The 19,240-nt window shown below is 52.3% G+C and overlaps 1 protein-coding gene across 4 annotated transcripts in view; it reads right to left on the reverse strand.

The window, feature by feature from the left end:
* The window catches only part of TRIB1 (tribbles pseudokinase 1), a 44,508-nt gene that overhangs the window by 12,869 nt on the left and 12,399 nt on the right, over positions 1 to 19,240 (reverse strand). Inside the window, exons 2-3 of one of the 4 annotated variants that reach the window (XM_082719717.1) lie at positions 7,625 to 7,729; positions 6,803 to 6,827 (exon numbers count right to left, since the gene is read on the reverse strand). The gene's annotated coding sequence lies outside the window, so the exon portion shown is untranslated. Of the gene's footprint in view, positions 1 to 6,802; positions 6,828 to 7,432; positions 7,730 to 19,240 lie in introns of those variants that run through there. The other 3 variants (XM_082719718.1, XM_082719715.1, XM_082719716.1) reach the window with 3 other exon arrangements.

Here is a 19,240-nt window from a genome sequence, read left to right on the forward strand (position 1 = left end):
GCTCAGGCTCGATTCGTTTTCATTCATGCTCAGGTAGGTGCCTGGCAGGAGTATGATGAAGGGGCTAAGTATTCAGTGGTTCTGAAATGCTGGGAAGTCCTTGGAGCTGAGACTCCCTGTTTCACGGCCCATGAGACTTCATGGCCCCTCACAGGATGTGTGATGCTCCCTGACCCAGCAAATGAACAGCAACAAAAAATCAGGACACATCTAAGGAAGTCGCTATTCGTGTCTAAGACAAGGTCCTGTGGTCTCCTGGGTGGCTAAGTCGGGTAAGCTTCAGATTCTTGATCTCAGCTCAGGTCTTGATCTCAGGGTCATGAGCTCAAGCCCCACATTGGACTCCATGCTGGGCGTGGAGCCTACTGGAAAAAAAAAAAAAAAAAGGCAAGATCCCAAAAGCCTGGCAAAAAATTAAAATTTCTAAGTTCCTTCCGTATGCTCAACCTTGGCCCAGGCTCTTGTTTGAATTTCAAAATAATCTCTGCCATCAATTCTCAGTATGAATTTGGGCAGGTCCCTTCCCCTCTTTGGCCCTCACTTTTCTTCTTTTTGGCATGAAGAGGTAAACTGGTGGTTTTCAAACCAGGGTCCTGGGAACCCCAGAGCTTCCAGTTGGCACCTTAGGAAGAGAACAGAAGCCAATGTGGGATTCCAGGCAACCCATTCCAGGTTTTATCAGATGTTCTACATCATGCTTCTCCTGTGACACCTTGTTTGAGAAAAGTTTTCCACTGCCTTAGAGAAAACAAGTTTGAAAATCACCCGTCTGACGATCTGACGATCTCTGAGGCCTCGCCCGTCTCTAACACTGATTCTTTTGTTTACTGTTAGGAGTCACAAGGCGGGAGCTCACAGGCCAGATCCAATTGGCAGCCATGTTTTGTGAGAGGGACGATGGCTGCTTGGGGGTGAGGCATGCCCCATCTCGTTCCCCACAGTCCCCACTGGTCCTTTTTGCCTACCACCTGCCACCTCGCGTTTACATTGGCAGCCTGGGCCTGGACATCTTTGAGTTCGCTTCTTCAGAAATGCTCCCCTGAGATCCTCTCTTCCCATGAGAACCCTGCCCCCCCCTCTGATGGCAGAAAAGAGAGGGGTCCAGAGCCTGGAAGCAGACGCCCCCAATCTAGAGGGAGCAGGGTCGTCTAGCTGCGATGGCTGCCCCTCTCTCTTCCTATCCGCCCAGCCCAGAAGACCGCTGTAGCAGTTCAGCAAATACCACTGCAACTTCTCTGCCGCGCCTCCCCTTGAGAGGCCGAGTGTCTCGAATCTGACTTCCCTCTGAGACTTCTAACGAAAGGCCAGGCGGCGCCTGCTTTGTTCACCGGGACACTGGCCATGGGAGCCCTGGGTGGCCAGGTAAGAATTCTTCCTCCCCTGAGAACGCTGTGCTGGAGAGGCCACAAGTAGGCCTTCAGATGACAGACCCAGCCAAGCCTTCCCACAGCTGTCCCGGCGACGGAGCAGGTGAGTGAGAAGGCCAGCGAGAGAATGACCCTCCAGCCTCAATCGCCCATGCCTTCCCAGCTGAGGCCCCAGAATAAGCAAAAGCCATCCCCACCGTGCCCTTTCTGAATTATTGGTCTATACCACAGTTAACCCTCTTAGTTTTAGGGTGGTTTGTTACACAGTGATAGATGACGGGAACAACATTCTGGAACCATTCAGGATAAATCAGGAGGTGTAGGAGGCAGGGCCCTACCGGCCCACAGGACACCCTTAGATGCTAACTAGAAAAGGACGCCCTGTCCTCTGGCTGGGTCCCACCCCACACTGGGGCAGAGGGCTCAGCCGGCTGAGTGCAGGCTGGACCTGGTCACGCGGCTGTGACATCCAGCCTGCACTTAGGACCAGTGTGAGCTATGCTAATGGGAATGGAGGCATTTTCTAAACACTCATGTATTTGCCCCATAGTCCCTTCGAACATCTTCCAGGATTTGGGGAAACCCCTGTGCTCACACCTTACTACCTCTGTCTCACCAGTGAATCATCTCAACACATAAAGTATTCACTGAAAAAATAGACGGGGCGCCTGGGTGGCTCAGTTGGTTAAACATTTGCCTTCGGCTCCATTCATGATCCTGGAGTCCTAGGATCGAGCCTCACCTTGGGCTCTGTGCTCAGCATGGAATCTGCTGCTGCTTCTCCCTCTGCCCCTTCCCCTGCTCCTTCTCTCCTTCGCTCACTCTCTCTCAAATAAATAAATAAAATCTTTTAAAAACTGAGGTCATTCATCTTGCCTCTTCGAACACCCCATGTTCCCTCACTCCCTGTGCTCAGGACAGTTTGGATGCTGGGCTTTGCATTTCAAAAACAAAACCAAAAACACCCCCTGTAGATCCACAGCTCCTCGGCCGTTCTGAGGATGGCGGCCGACTGTGAACTGAAGGGCGGACAGGTCTGGGGGCGCATCACAGCCGGCGTCCCACAGCCGCAGCGCACCCCCACGGGCCTGTTGGTGGGAAGTGCAGGGAGGGTGGGAAGGCCGGGGAAGCAGGGAGGCCACAGGAGGTGCAGCAACCTGGTCTCGGCCTGGACCTCTCTTCTCCGGACCTGCGGGCTCAGCGTGGACAGCTGGCAACGGGTCGGGACAGATGCTGTAACTCCCTTAACCCAAGCCGGGTAGACAAAACCGGGCGCCCTGTGAGAGATGGCCGAGAGGTCACCGTCCTTGTGGCCTGGGGGTTCAGGCAACCTGCTTTCTCGGGAGAATGCCTGGTCAGAGACGATTTGCTCTACCGGGGAAGGGGAGCCCCCTGTGCCGGTAATGCCCGCCCTGGGTCCCTGAGCACTGCATACATGATCTCCCTGATCCGCACACCAGCCTGCAGATCCAAGCATCACCGCCATTTGCCAGCTGAGGGAAGAGCCCATCAGAGAAGCTAAGCAACCTCCCCAAGATCACACAGCTAGAAAGACGGGAGCCAGGATTCAAACCCAAGGGTGGCCCATGTCAGGGCACGCATGTTCCTTTTCTTCCTTCTCTCTACCTATCTTCTTCAGGCACTTTGGTGCTCACTTGTTCTCTCTCTCACTTCATCCCTTCTCTTTTTTTTTTTTTTTTTTAAAGATTTTATTTATTTATTTATTTGACAGAGAGAGATCACAAGTAGGCAGAGAGGCAGGCAGAGAGAAAGAGGAGGAAGCAGGCTCCCCGCCGAGCAGAGAGCCCGATGCGGGACCCGAACCCAGGACCCTGAGATCATGACCTGAGCTGAAGGCAGCGGCTTAACCCATTGAGCCACTCAGGTGCCCCCATCCCTTCTCTTTAAGAAACTCCAGTGGGGTGGAACTGCACAGGTCCTCCCCTGTGGGTTTGAGGGGATGCCCATCCTCTCTTACCATCCTAGCGCATGTCAACCCATTCAGTTTATCCAAACCTGCTTTAAGACCTTTGAAGAACGCTTCTGTTTCGTACACGGGGACGAACCTGGCCTGGGGCCTTTGAAAGGGTCTTTATCCTTGGCCAGAGTCATTCATCAGTGGGCCATGTTTCCCGAGCGCCTACCATGGGCCCCGCGTCCGATTAGACACGGGAAGTGGGGAGCAGCCCCGTCCCCAGCAGAATGGGGAGGAAGGCCCCATTACAGGGTTCTGAACATGAGCAGAGTGAAGTAAGTACTAGAAGAGGGACATGCAGGAAGGAGAGAGGTCAGTTTTGCCAGAAGGCCCCACAGGCACAAGACTCTGGAGCCCAAAGTTGTCCTTGGGGGGCGGGGAGGGGCAGTACACAGCAGAGGCAGACTCACAGGAGCAGGGTTCCCGGAACTTGATATATGTGAGAATGACGTTGATAAAGGCAGGCGCCCAGAGACCAGGATGTATGCATCAGCAGATCAATGAAAACATTCGCTCTGCCTAGATGAGCCACCCACAGGAAGCCACATTATCGGAAAGCGACGCGCACTAACAGAATCCACAAAGGGGACTTGGCAGACATCAGGAGGTCTATTTCAGGCCAGTAGCTTGAAGCCATCTCTGACCCCACAGGAAAAGTCTTCTTCAGGAAACACTTGTCATCGAGTTGGCTCTGGCAAAACTCCCTCCGCCCTTACAGGGCAAGGCCGGTAGTTAGGGCAAAAGGCTCTGTGGCTACAACAAAGAGTCCAACAACATGGTTTGAAGAATCCAGAGTCTGCTTCTCTCCCCACTACCTTCCCGAGGTGAGTATCCCTGACTGACAGAATTTGGGACACTGGCCCTCTCCGTGTCGAGGTTCCTACACCTCATCCATATGGGGTTCCGGGTCTCCAACACCTCAGGTTCCGGCTGGCTGGAAGACGACGAGGGCGTGACAGAGGCACACGCACCTCTACCCGGAAATGGCCCTTGTGCCCTCCGCTCATATCCACATGCCGCTGTGGAGAATTTGGTTCCACGGCCACACCCAACATCCAGGGAAGCTGGGAAAGGTGTCTGGCTAGACACACAGCCCATAGGAAAGAGGAGGTATAGGTGGACCCCAGGCACATCTCTGTTTCAAATGGCTCTCAGAAGTTGGCAGGTGTTACCAAGACCTTGACTTACATCATCTTACACCCATCGGACAACTTTGGGCAGATTCCAGGGTTGGCTGATTCGCCAGCCTGGAATCTGCCCATGGAGAGTTCCAGGTCCCTATCCCCTTGTGGGCACCCCCCACCCCAGGCTGTCCTCAACATGGCTGTAGCAAGCCCAGATACCACATCCCAATATGATAATTCTCAGAGGAAGTGGAAAGCATCTCTCCCTGTGCTATCCTTTAGGGGAAAAGAGAGTTTCCTCAGCAGCTCCTTTTACACACACACACACACACACACACACACACACACCACTCCCCCCAACCCTCTACCCCCCCACCCCCCAGAGACATCCGCTCTTACCATTGGCCAGACATGGGTCACATGCCCACATCTTAACCAACGACTGATGACAGAGGCTGAATGGTGTTACCTCCAAATTCACATGTTGAAATCATAACTCCCAGTCCCTGTGACCGGGACTGTATTGGGGAGAGCCCTAATCCAATATGGCTGGTGTCCCTTAGGAAGAGATCAGGACACAGACAACAAACATTCCCAGGGACACCCGTGTGAGGACATGGTGACCACCTGAAGGCCACAGAGAAGTCTCAAAAGAAACCAACCCTGCCAGTACTTTGACCTTGGGCTTCTGGTCTCCAGAACCCTGAGGAAATAAATTTCCATTATCTGTGGTATTTTGCTAGGGCAGCCCTAAGTAACTGATACGACTGGTGATCGGAACGGAGCCAATCAGGCCACTCCGGGGGTGCAGTCAGCACATGGGAGAGGGAAGTCGGGGTTCCAGAGAAGGAAGTCGAGAGGAGGGGTGCTGAACACTCAGGAGGCAATGCCCATGATGCGATGGCTGCCCTTCGTCCCACACATGCTCCTTAACGATTCTTGTCTGCCCAGCCCATTTTCTGTTCACACCAGCCCGTTCCTAGCCTTCTCCAAAGAGATATCAGACTGTTCGACTAGACACCTGCCCACCGAGGTACCTTCACTCTCCAGTTGGCTTTGCTAGGAACTGGGGGGCTGCACGGTCTGTCCTCTCGTCTCTACCACGGAGGACCAGTCCTGCTTTAACTCCATCAACCTCATTTCCAAGTTCTCAGGGGACAGTGGGGTGCTGGCAAATCCTTCCCCTTCGGTTCTGGGTTGTCCTATTTCTTGATCTCCAGGATGTAAGTACTTCATTCTCAAGAACCCACCGGAGGTCACTGAGCGTGGAACAGGGACGCACACTGCTGCTCGGGACACCTCCTCCTTGCCTTCAGGGACGACGATCATCTGAGAGACGCCACATCCCCAAACGATGTTTGTGGGAAAACGATCCATGGAGTAGGAAAGGGTTAAAAATATTTGGCGAGCCCCTGGACAGGAGCACACAGAGGGCATGGGAAAATCCCCAGGGTGCTGCATCCTGGAAGGGTCCCTCTCCTTCGCGGTTCCCAGGCTGTGAGAATAAACACCACGCTAAGGAACAGAGAGCAAGTAGGACTCAGCCGGCCCAGGAGGGCGAGGACGATCACCAGCCCGGGCCCCTCCCCCATTCACCTCTGTACAATCCTCCCTCTGTTCCCTGAGCTCCGCTTCCCTCAGGGTCCCCTCCAAGCCCTAGTCATGATAAAGGCCACCATTGATGGGCACTTCCTCCGCACCAGGCACTGGGCTGGGTCCTGCAGACCCGTTTTCTCATTGAATTCACACCACCGCCCCCACAGACTTGGTGGGCGCAGTTCCGTCCCAAAAAGGAGGTTCACGGAGGTCAGCGGAGCCGTTTCAAGGTCATGGTGGCAGGACCCAAGGGACTGAAACTGTGGATTTTCCACAGCACTTCTGGGGTCAAACGGGCCAGACAGAGTCCCGGAGTAGTAATCCCAACAGCCGTGGCTAACCCTTCACGGAGGACTTCATTTAAAAAGTGCGGTCCCCATGAATGTTGCCCTCCGCAGGGGATGGGCTGAATCACCACGCCCTCCGCTCAGAGAGCGTGTGCGACTTGCCCTGTGTTACAGCTGGTTAGGGGCAGGGCCGGACCATGAGCTTCTTGAGATGGTTTGGGGTTGGGGTGGGGGGGGTCTGCTCCCCAATCTGTTCCTGCTCCCCCTAACCCCCCCACTCCCCAGTCTGGCTCTGGCTTCCTGAGTCTCTTTGTACCCCCCCCCCCCCAGGAGAACTAGCACTTTGCGGGGAAGGCGTTTGGGATAGACCCGAGGTCCTCCCATCCCTGCCACAGGCATTTCTGGGTGGTGGGAAAGGAAATACTTATCCTTCCCCCACCCCGGGTGCCCTACCTCCTGTTGGCCGCGGAGCCAGCACCTGGGCGGGGAGAGGATAGAATGGTGCTATTCAGATAGTTTTCCTGACGTAATAACCATTGCTAAACCTTCGCATCCCTGAGCCTTTCGTGGAGGGTGGGGATTCTGAGCAGCAGCAGGAAACCCCAGCTGCCAGAACAAGGCCGTGCAGGCCAGACACTAATCCAATCCAGGGGAACAGTTCTCCCGACGCTGGTTAGAAAAGCAACAGGAACACCGCCACCAACCTCTCGGTGGATCCAACTCATCCCCGCCCCTAACTACATCCGATCAACAAAATCCTCTCTCCTGGGAGGGCCAAACCCAGGTCTCCACCTACCCACGACAGAACTGATTTGCCCGAGGTCACGGAATGAGTAAAGGGCAGAAAGGAGGCACAAATCTGACTTTCACACTCTGTGGTCTCATGCTCACTTTGCCACAGCCAGAGGCCCATGCTAGGGAGAGTGGGTGATGTTGTCTAGAGGGTTCGGAGGATTCAGAGGGTCCGGAGGGTCTGGAGGGTTCAGAGGCCAGCGGAGCCATCAGAGAGAAAGACCAAGGAACCCTTAGCCAGAGTGACCCAAGAGCAAACCATGGGCCTGCAGCATCGGGCAAGCCACTGACGTCCCCTGGGCCCAACGTCCCTCCTCTGCAGGCGAGCGGGGATTGTGGTTAAGATCTTGGGCCCTGGAGTCAGAACACCTGGCTTTTCATCCTGCACAGGCATACAGCCCGTGTGACCTTGGACAAGTCTCCGTGTTCACACCTCTCTGAATTCAGTTTCCTTGTCTGTCACACGAGCATTTAAAGACCCACCTATGGCTTCCTGTGAGAATATTCTTTGCAAATAATGCAAGTAAGTCTCTTAGCGCAGGTCTGGGTGATGGGGAGCAGTCAGCAAACCGTAGCCATCGGTACCACCTGCAAAATGGAGAACAAAAGGGCTTCCGGCAATTAGAGGAAAGAGCACGTTCCTGGGGAGGTGTGTCTCTGTGTGCCTGTATGCGTGTCTCTGTGTGTTTCTGTGTGAGTCTCTGCGTGTCTGTGTGTGTGTGTCTCTGTGTGTCTGCATGTGTGTCTCTGTGTGAGTCTGTGTGTCTGTGTATGTCTGTGTGTGTGTCTCTGTGTGTCTGTGTATCAGTCTTCGTGTGTGCCTGTGAATTTGTGTGTCTGTGTAAGGAAGTGTGGGGGATTTCTCCACAAATTGAATTAGAACCTTCTAGAAAGCAGGAGAAGGGGATCCAGGCTGGCCCCGCACCTGCTTTGGGATATTTCCCTCTGAAACAACCACCTGGCCTTCACCTGTGTGCTCTATCGACTCTTCCCTGTGAGTCAAGCGCTACGTCCTTCCAACCTCTCCTCATTCCAGCAACAATTCCCTTGGGACAACTACCCCAAGCTGGAAGCCTTCCTGGCCAGAGCAATGAAAGGGCAAAATGTAAGTACACATGGGCCCCAGAGTTTCATAACTGCCGTGAGTCACCCTTCTTCACAGAAGACATGGCAAAGGGACAAGAGCTCCACGTCTTATCAGTGAGGCTGGGCCCAAGTGCCTCTCAGGCATTCCTCATCTGGGCCCTTCCCACGCTCTGTCTCCCCTGGAAGCACATCCCCTCGATGTTCTGCCGTTGCCATGTCAGGCTTAGGAGGGGAAACAGAACATGACCAGGTCAAACATCGCTTCTGCCTTCTTGATTCTTAGCTATTTCTGATCCTTTCCCGGTGGCCTCAGAGACCTGGCAACTTGCTGTGTATTTGTTAGAAGTTATTTTTTTTTTAAGTTTTTATTTAAATTCCAATTAGTTGACATACAGTGTAATATTAGTTTCTGGTGTACAATATAACCATTTAACAATTCCATATATCACCCTTGTTAGAAAATTTTTAGTTTGAAAATAAGTAGAATTATAGTATCATAATAAATAGGGGTTGATTTTCTCACATAAAAAGAAGTTCAAGACTGAAGGAAAACCGTTGTGACTTTGGCAGCACAGCAATGTCAGGGCCAATCATATCTTGATTCTGTTTGTTTTCCCTCAAGTTTGCAAAACGGCTGCTATAGCTCCGGATAATCGTATCTATTCTCAAGGTAGAAAAGGAGAGAAGGGCACAAAATAATGGCGTTATTAGCATCTATTCCTGCATCAGTCAGTCATTTACTCTTGCATAAAATACCACTGCAAGACTTAGAGGCTCAAAAGAACAATTATTTATTAGTTTATGACTCAGGGTCAGAGTTTGGGCTGGGTTCAAGTGGTAGTTCTTCTTCGGGTCTGGTGGGCTCCCTCATGTGACAGCAGTCAAATGATGGCTCAGGAGGGGCTCTGTTGTCCAAGATAGCCTCACTCACATGTCTGCTGCATGATGCTGGCTACTGGAGATACGGTGACAGAAACAGAGGTAGGAGTAATGTCATTGCTAGAAGGGACCACTAGCCAGGGAGTGTGGGTGGCCTCTGCAAGCTGAAATAGTCAAGGAATGGATTCCTCCTTAAAACTTCCAGAAAGAACAAATCCTGCCAACACTTTGATTTTGTTCCAATAAGACCCATTTTGTATCTCTGGCCTCCAGAACCGTAAGATAATAAATTTGGGTGAAGTCGCTGCCTTGGTGGTATTTTGTTATAGGAGCAAGAGCAAACCATCTCCCTCTGATGCTCTGTCATCCTCGAAGGTCCCACTGCCTGATTTTGCAAAGATATATTGGAACGTGAGCACCCATTCCTTCCTGTATGATCTACGTCTGCTTTCGCGTGACAGCAGCAGAGTAGTCGTGATGGACGGTATATGACCCATGAAGCCTAAAACATTTACTCCCTGGCCCCCTTGCAAAGAATGTTTGCCAGCCCTTGCTTGAGGAGACTAGTCGGGGCCTCCTTGCATGGTGGGTTCAGGCTAGCAAGAGAACAAGAGTTTGCTTCAAAGTTCTTGGACGTTCAAAGGCCTGGAAGTCCCACAATGTCACTTCCTCTCCATTTTGGTCAAACAAAGCAAGTCCAAAGGCCAGTCACAGAGGTCAGTAATAAATGCCACCTCTTAATGGAGGGACAGCAGGGTACACTGCAAAGGAGTGTGTGTGCGGGAGCTCTTATTGTGTCTGTCTGCAGACCACCTCAGAGCCCCCTTTTATCAGGGATCAAAGCCTCCCCACAGACTCCTGGCCAGACATCCCTTCAATCTCAGCAGCCAGGATGGCGCTGTGTGGGGAGCCGGGAAAGCAGCAGCAGAATTATCATGACTGGTTTAGGCCAAGAGCGATCCACTGCTCAGCAGGCAGGCTCTGTTCGCAAGGAAGGGGGAGCCGATGCTTAGGGGGCTCTTAGCAGAGCGTGTCCTACCTGTGCTGTCTGGGCAGTCCTGAACGTACCGAGTTTGCTCACTCCACAAATAGACATCCAAACACCAAGAACCTGCTCCGGGTCCATTTCTGAACAGAGCTGGTGTAGGGAAAGGTGATGTAAACCCTGTCCTCAGGGGGGCCACAGCCCCCCCAAGAAACTCTCCCCCATGGCCAAGGAAGGTCTCCACCAGGATTCTCACTGTAACTAATGGCAAAATTCAGCTCCAGCTTAAATTTCAATGAAATGGGGGCTCCTGGGTGGCTCAGTGGGTTAAAGCCTCTGCCTTCGGCTCAGGTCATGGTCCCAGGGTCCTAGGATCGAGTCCCGCATCGGGCTCTCTGCTCGGGAGGGAGCCTGCTTCCTCCGCTCTCTCTCTGCCTGCCTGTCTGCCTCTCAAAAAAATAAAAATAAAATCTTAAAAAAAAAAAAGAAAGAAACTCGTTATATGATGGGCACACTTAAAGTAATTAAGATAAATGAACCAAATCCTCACACATCAACCTGAATAATTCATGAACGCATCTGACATGAAAAACGCAAGTTGCAGAATACTGTGTGGTGTCGAATATAGTTGATGTAAGTTGCGAAACATATAAACAATGGTATAAATTGCTTTTGGAAAAATAGGAGGTGGAAGAAAGATGTGAACATGGGAAGGAACGGAGAGGAGATGGGGATGTAGCTGAGGGGCTGATGTTTCATCCCTTTAAAAAACACTGGAGCGAAGGTGCCTGCGAGGCTCGGTCGGTTGAGCGTCTGCCTTCAACTCAGGTTGGGGTCCTGGGGTCCTGGGATTGAGTCCCATGTCATGCTCCCTGCTTGGTAGGGTGTCTGCTTCTCCTTCTCCCTCTGTCCCCAGCCCTTGCTCACGTGCCCACTCTCTCTCTCTCTCTCAAATAGATAGGTAAGATTGTAAAAAAAAAAAAAAAAAAAAAAAAAAGTAGAGCGATTAGAAGGATCACATTACAATGGTTATAAATAGGTTATTATTCCCTGTGTGTGAATATAAGAACATGTGTATGTCCATGTCTATGTGTGTATATATATGAAACATTTCATAATAAAAAAGTTTTTAGACATACCAACTAGCTGAGAAGCAGTGACTATCAAACGTGAAGGAATCAGTGAACAAGTCAAGGGCAGTCTGTAGGGCCAGCCTGTTCTATGTCACACTTCGTGCTCCCCACCCTCGCCCAGGAGCTAGGAATTCAGTGGACGTCCTTGTGTTAAGTTTTTGGGGACGCCCTGGAGCATGGAAACTTAAGTGAAGGGCAAAAACTCAGTTTTCCCAGGAGTTCAGAAAAAGGGCATCCCTGGGGGCCCAGGCTGGCAAAGGGGCTGTGGCCTGAGGCTGGCAGGACTGGTGGTGTCCCCCCCAACAGCTCCTTCTCCTTCCTGAGCAGACTACTTGCTCTGTGTCATGGCAGCCAAGGATGCTGGCTGGTACAGAAGCTTGGAATCGCCAAGCCCAGGGTAGGGTCCCGAGCTCTGCCCGTCATAAGCCATGCAACTGTGCAAGTCTTGAGTTAGCTCCCCAGGGCCTCAGTTTTCTCATCAGTAAAATGGGTATCAGAACCCTGCCCCTGCCTCCCTCACTGGGTTGCTGAGGGGAGTGGAAAAGATCAAGGGTGTACAAGATCCACAGGCCAGGGAGGGATGTGTGTTCCCCAGTCCATGTAAACTGAGGGTTTCCACTGATAGGTCTGCAGGGGCTTCTCTCAACTTCCGGTGGGGACCTTTGATAATCTAATTTTCACGAAGCACCGTGAACTTGTTTTATTTACATCATACTGGTACTATCCTCTGTGCTTAGAGAAATGTCAGCGTCAGGGTGGGTACCCAGAAGCAGAGCTGAGGAGACGGCTCCCATCCAGACCACCCACCCCCCATGGATTCATTCCAGAAACATTTCATGTGGGGCACCGGGATGTTGGAGGACGGTGAAGCCAACAGAGTCAGCCCTTAAGGAGCACTCAGTATCAGGTCAGTGAGGGGCACCCCAAGGAGTTCTGAGATCGTCCACCACCTTTTCAACTATATGTTGGGAAAGAGAGAGTTTCCAAATTCAGATGATGCAATCTGCTGCTTCTCCCAGAGGCTTCTTTGTTGGGGAAGGAAAACACCTAAGGGCAATCTTGGAGGCCAGGTAGGAGTATCCTGGTTTGGGAGGGAATTCTAGGAAGAGGGGACAACTTCAGTAAAGCCCTGGGGGCAGGATAGCTCATAACTTACCAGGGTTTCGAAGGGACAGCTCCACTGATGATGAGCTTTTGTCTTTGCTGTGTTTGTTTTGTCATTTCATTGAAAAAAATTTTTTTAAAGATTTTATTTATTTATTTGACAGGCAGAGATCACAAGTAGGCAGAGAGGCAGGCAGAGAGAGAGGAGGAAGCAGGCTCCCTGCCGAGCAGAGAGCCCGATGCGGGACTCGATCCTAGGACCCTGGGATCATGACCTGAGCCGAAGGCAGAGGCTTTAACCCACTGAGCCACCCAGGTGCCCCCATTTCATTGAAATTTAAGCTGGAGCTGAATTTTGCCATTAGGATTAGAGGAGGGAGGACCAGAGCTCAGCCCAATTCCTCTGCTATAAATTCTTCATTCTAAGCCTCAATTTCCTCATCTTTAAAATGGGCATATTGCAGACTTGTCCAAGTAAGAAATGAGAAATGGAAGTTAAGTTTTCAATAAACACTTCATTCAAGTAGGCTTCATGTCAATCATGGAGCCTGATGCAGGGCTTGAACTCACCACCCTGAGATCAAAACCCGAGCTGAGATCAACAGTCCCATGCTTAACTGACTGAGCCACCCAAGTGTCCCTCAGTGAACACTCTGAACTGAACTGCTCAGAAATGTACTTTGCCCACCTGCTTGCTGACTTCTCGTTCCTTCTCGGTGCCCTGAGCCTACCGTAAGGAGCCACTGATCTTCTCCCAAAACACACCCTTTGAGGTGAGGTTTAGCTGTCATTGCCCCAGGGAGAGTGTCCCCCGAACAATAGGTGACACTGGGGGCCTGGGTGGGACTTGCTGCAGAGGGAGCTGGGGGAGACTGGGAGCAGCCTGGGGAGACGGTGGAGGGGATCTCTGGGGGCCAGGGCAAGAATCTCGCTGGAGAAGCCCTCTTTCTCTTTCCCGTCTGCCTCTGACCAGCCCACGGAGTCCACTTGCCCGGAGGTTTCCCGTGCCCCGGGCCGGTGCCGCCCGTGACAAGGGCAGGGCCTGGACGCCTGAGTCACTTGTCCCAGAGCTTCCACTGCAGCTCCTGAATTTTCAGGGGGACATTGAGAATCTTCGCAGAGGCCCCAGGCCCTCAGGGGACCTCCCCCAGCTGCAGAGCAAGGCTCTCCATGCCCTCCCTCGGCCGTCATGTTGGCCGCCTGGTAGGAGTCCCCTGGAGGTGGCCAGCACTGGCAGGCATGAGGTCCTCCAGACATGACAATGCCCTGCAAGGTGGGCTCGCTGCTCCCTCCCTCCTGTGCCAGCTGGGCTGATTAAACTGTGTGGCCAAGGTCACACAGCTGCTAAGTGCCAGAGTTAGGGCTTGCCCTGTGGTATCAGGGATCTGTCTGACTACAAAGCCCCTGTGGTCCCCGAGCCCTCCTGCCTCTCTTCCCCTAGACGGGCAGGATGTGGGATCTGAACGCACTTCCCGGAAGGGGCGGCCGGGGAGGCCGAGGGTGACTCAGAGCCGGCCCTCTGCCATGTCCTCTCAGGAAACACTAGGTTGATTGTGGTCCATTGTGGCTCTCCCCGCACTTGAATGAGTGTGAGTAACTGCCAAACAGAAAGGAGGCAGTTCCTGGGCAGGGGGCACGGCCGGAGGAGGGGGCATTCTTAGGAACAGGAGGTGCCCCTTTCCCGCCCCAGGGGGACTGAGCCCCATCTTGTCTTGGGTGGACAGGAGAGGAGAGCCGGGAGGGTCCCTGTACCGCCCGCAGCGATGCCAAGTACGTACATGCGGGCACGGAGCCAGGGCAGGAGGGAGGGCCGGAGAGGATGGACAATGGGGCAGCATCTGGGGTCTGGATGCATGCTTCTGGGCTTGCAGCCGTGATGCAGGCCTGCTCCCACAGGTAGGACCCACGTGTGTGGTCTCAGGGCTGCAGTGAGAGAGCCTGGGGTCTGCCAGTGCTGGCGGTGGGAGTCGGGGGGACTTTGAGGCAGTCAGTGCATCCTCTGTAGGTCCAGAAAACAGACATCAAGGGCAGCATGCCTGGCCAGACCTCAGTGGTCACTGGCTCAGAATAAAGCCTGAGGGGAGTACGGGATGCCCCCCCCCCCAAGGTGGCCAAATGCCACTTCTTAGGATATTTATCAAAACATGGAAAATCTTTATCAAGGTAATAAAATTCAAACCCCTCCAAGGCCTCTCAGCCCTGCCCCTGTCTGCTGGAACTTCGTCTCCTCATCACGTTCCAGCCCCTCCTTTTCCTCTATATAAAAGTGGCAGAAATTTTCTGCCCCAGGGCCTTTGCACATGCTAAAATCCTCCTCTAGAAGTCTCTTCCTTGCCACTCATCCAATTTCTTCTCCCCATCAACTCCCACCCATTGTTCAGGTTTTAGCTGAAATGCCCCTTCCCCAGAGACACCTTCCCCAAACCCCTAAACTAAATTAGCTGGGTCACTCTCTTACCTCTGCTCCCAGAATTCAGTGGGGCTTTCTTTCTATCACTGACCATCAGAGGGAAATGATTTGTGCAATTACTTTTTAGTGCTTGCCCCATCCCACTAGATCACAACTGCTGGCAGGCCGGCCACCATATCGGCCTCACTCACCGGTGCACCGCAGCCATCCTGTGTCGATAGGAAAAGGGAAAGGAAGGAAGGAACAAAGTAGGCTAAATGAAATGGTGGGAGGACAGGAAAGAAAGAAGGAAAAAAAGAGGGAGAAAGAGAGGAAGGAAGGAAGCAGGAAGGGAGGGAGCGAAAACGGAGGGTTCCCTGACGGCAGCAGCAGAACAGGGCCAGTCCTCTTAGGGGAATGGCATAGCTGCCCCCCCACCCCATGCAGTACGCGCCCTGTCTGCTCTCCTCCCTCCCCGCAGCCAGAAGCCATGACTCAGGACACGGGATAATCCCTCGGATGGAATGATTGAGCAGAGAAAGGCAGGTCCACCTGTTCCGAGGGACTCACGTCGAGCGCCCCGCCTGGGCAGCCCCTCACATGCTGGGCAGCTTGTGAGCTCTGCCCCACAGCTGCTCCGTCTGCTGGGCGAGATCCTTCACTTCTCAGAGCACCCACTGGCTCTCGTGTAAAGTGAGAAACAGCGCCAACCTTCCACTGACATGGGACGCGAGGAGATGGACCAAGATGGTGGCCCAGAGGCACCTGGTGACTGACTTGGCCCAGCAGAGGTGTTCAGGCACAACCACCTTCTCCCAGGTCTTGTGTCTCCACCCTCTTCCGGCCTCTTTCTCAGTCTCTCCCGTAGTCTCCACTGCCTGCCGGCAAGTGTGCGCCCTCAGGCAGAGCCCAAGCAGGAGACAAGGGAAGGAAAGAACATGAGAAGGGAGCATCCGAGAGCTCGGGTGTTCGAGCCCTGCCTAGGCTGGAATCCTGACTCGGCCATTCTCTGGCTGTGTGACCGTAGCAAGTGATTTAATCACTTCGTGTCTCAGCTCTCCCATTTATAAAATGAGGAGGGACGGAGGAGCTTGTCTCGTGGGCTTGTCCTGAGGACTGAAGGAGCTGATATTTAGAAAGGAGTTAAAAGAGTACTTGGCACATAATGGGCCATGTTTACAAAATAATTAACATCACAATAGCCATCATTTATTGAATTTTCCTCCTGTCAGGCTCTGGATAGCATTTTCCTGCATCATTTCTGTCTCCCAAAAAACTCTTGGACTCAGGAACCCATCCATAGAGGTTAAGTGACTTGCTCCAAGTCACACCTGGCTAGACGCTGGGTTCCCGATGCAAACGGGAGTCAGTTGAATTCTTTTTTCTTTCAAGCTACAGCCAAGGACACCCTAACACAGTGTTCCTCCATCCCTCCATCTCAGTCACCACTGTGCACAAGCCAGAAGAGATGCCAGACACCAGGTCTCTTAGGCGTTCAAGGTGGAGGTTAGATGTATGTGCTGTGTCAGGATTTTATATTTCCTCAGAAGATCTGATCCTTTAACTCAAGGAGCGTTGCTTTCGGACCTTGATCTTGATCTCGGCAGCTGGCTCCTTTAGAGTTACTGCTCTCCGAATCCAGGTGGCCCCTGGTCCTCATTCCTTGTTCCCTTGTTGGGTGGGTAAGGGCAGGGGGAGGAGGGCTTTGGCTGGAAGTCCTGGGCCCCCTCCTCGTACTGGCTCTAACTCTCTTCTCTTCTCTTAACCTAGTCCCTCCATCTCTGAAAGAAGGGGGTTTAACTTCAAACTAAAGAAGCAGTCTCCTACTCAAACTATGCATTACAATTATTTGGGGGGAGATTAATTTTTGAGGATTTTATTTTTAAATTTTTTTTAAAGATTTTATTTATTCATTTGACAGACAGATCACAAGCAGGCAGAGAGGCAGGCAGAGAGAGAGAGGGAAGCAGGTTCCCCACCAAGCAGAGAGCCTGACATGGGGCTTGATCCCAGGATCCTGGGATCATGACCTGAGTCGAAGGCAGAGGCTTCAACCCACTGAGCCACCCAGGCGCCCCTAAGACTTTATTTTTAAGCAATCTCTACACCCAAGTTGAAGCTCAAACCCGGGGGTGGGGGAACTGTTTAAATACCTATGTCTGCCCCTATCTCCCTACCCGAGGTTCAAATGAGGTGATCGAGAGAGTGGCCATCAATACCATTAGAACACCTACCAGATAATTCTAAGAGCCAGTGGACAAGACTTGCGGTTCTAGGAGCAGAGTGAAATGTTCTATTATCTGTGGCAAAATGAGAAAAAGGACCAGAGTGCATTAAGTTTTCCTTAGACATAAGTGTGTTCAATGTAAAGATATCTTTTATCTGACAATCTATCCTTCCTGTGCTTTGGAACAGCTGAAGTCCTTTCTCTTGGGATGATCTGATGACAACAGATGGCGCTGGGTTGTTTTGTTTTGTTTTGTTTTTGTTTTTGTTTTTGTTTTTGTTTTTGTTTTTTAACATCCTTTTTAACCAAATAAAAAATTCGGCAATATTGACCTCCAAAATTGTGAGGGAAATATTTCCTGGCTAGAGAAATCCAAACATGCAAAAATTCTAGCCTAGGTCTGTGCAGTGCAATGCAGCAGCAATGCGACAGCAGAGGTGGCAGGACCCGCGAGACGCAGCTGGTCCAAACTGAGCGGTGCTCACAGCGTAAAATATACACCACGTGTCGAAGACTTCATAGGAATAAAAGAATGCACAATAGGTCCTTAATCATTTTTATATCATTCCGGTGTTGAAATGGTAATATCTTGGAAACATTAGGTTGAATAAAATATATTATTAAAATTAATCTCCACTGTTTCTTTGCATTTTGTAGAGATACAGGCTGTCGACAATTTAAAATTACATGTATAAGGCGGCTGGTTCGCTCCATCGGGGAAGTGTCTGCCTCAGGCTCAAGTCATGATCCCAGGGTCCTGGGATGGAGTCCTGCATCGGGCTCCTTGCTGGGCGGGGAGCCTGCTTCCCCCTCGGCCTGCCCCTCCCCCTGCTTGTGCTCTCTCTTTCTCTCCCTCTCTTTCTCTCTCTGACAAGTAAAATCTTTCAAAAAGAAATGAAAATTAAATAAAAGCTAGAGAATGGAAGCTGTCAGACTCTGGGCTCCAAGGCTCAGAACTCACCCAGTGCCCCCCCTGCCGCATGCATTGTCCAAAGCAAGTGAGAGGCCCGACAAAGTCCAGGGCCTGGTGAACAGGCTCTGTCCCTTCTGTCAGAAGGGCTGCAGGGGACCGCGACCACTGGACAGTCTCCTGACTCCAGCTCAGTGGCCCCAAACAAGGAAAGGATATGCCTGCCCCCTGCACCCTGGTCTTTGTCAGACCCTCATTGGGACTTTTCTGGGTCCTCAGCGCTTTTACCCCCATGGACCCCCCCTCCCAGAGAACCCCTTTCGTGGGCTCCCATAAGCATCGCAGGCACAAGGCTTTGTGTCTCGAGGGCCACATGGAGAAGTCAGTCCTGCGTTTTCTGGCTCATGGAGCACAGAGCCCCAAGTGGTTCAGAGTCCCAGCCCTTGCTCAGCAACCTGAGAACTGTTCGGGGTGACAGAGGGTGGGGCAGGTGTCCTCGAAATGACTTACATATTTCCCTAATGAGCTGTGTTTCAGAGCCTCTATGTGGACATGGGTACTTTGCCCTTCCTTCAGTGATGGGCCATGACTCCAGCTCTAGGGAAATTTGTGGAAGCCAGGTGAGACCAGGAAGGGCATTCAGGGCTCCAACGATGGTAACAATACCAGGGAACCTTCCCTTTGGCAGACCATTTTATGGTGGGCCAAGGGCTTTCCTGGCACTCCCTGCCTGTGAACCCTGCATCTGCACTCCAAGGTGCCTGCGGCAGCTGGTTCCACCCATCTTCTCGCAGACACAGACACTGAGCCTCTGAGATGTAAAATGACTTGCCCATTTCATGGCGGGTTCTCAGAAGAGCGCCCTGGGCTAGCTCCCTGACACCGCGAGGCCCACATGACCTGACCCTGGGGGCGGCTACTGTGATGACCGTCTGGGCAGCAGAAGCTTCCTGGGCCCCTGAAAGGGGTCCGGCCACAAAGGACAGGCCTGGCCTGGTTAGTGCGAGAAGGTTCCCTGGCCGCCATGTGAGCCATGTGTATTTGGGGTCGGGAAGGGCTAGGTGACTCAGATTCTGGGGGACACGCAGCTCTTCAAACTCAGAGCCTGCTTTCGGCTTCTTCCGGTACATGTACGCTGGTCTGTGGTTTTTGACAAGGTTCTGTTGTTCTGGGGTGCCCAGGTGGCTCCATCGGTTAAGCATCTGATTCTTGATTTCGGCTCAGGTCACGATCTCAGGGTCATGGGATCAAGCCCTGCGTCAGGCTCGGTGCTCAGTGTGAAGTCTGCTGGAGAGTCTCTCCCTCTTCCCTGTCCCCTGCTCGTGCTCTCTGTCTCTCTCAAAATAAATAAATTATTTTCAGTTTTTAAAAATTAACATAAAATGT

Source organism: Mustela nivalis (genome assembly GCF_964662115.1).
Source record: "Mustela nivalis genome assembly, chromosome: 2".
NCBI classification, from domain to species: domain Eukaryota; kingdom Metazoa; phylum Chordata; class Mammalia; order Carnivora; family Mustelidae; genus Mustela; species Mustela nivalis.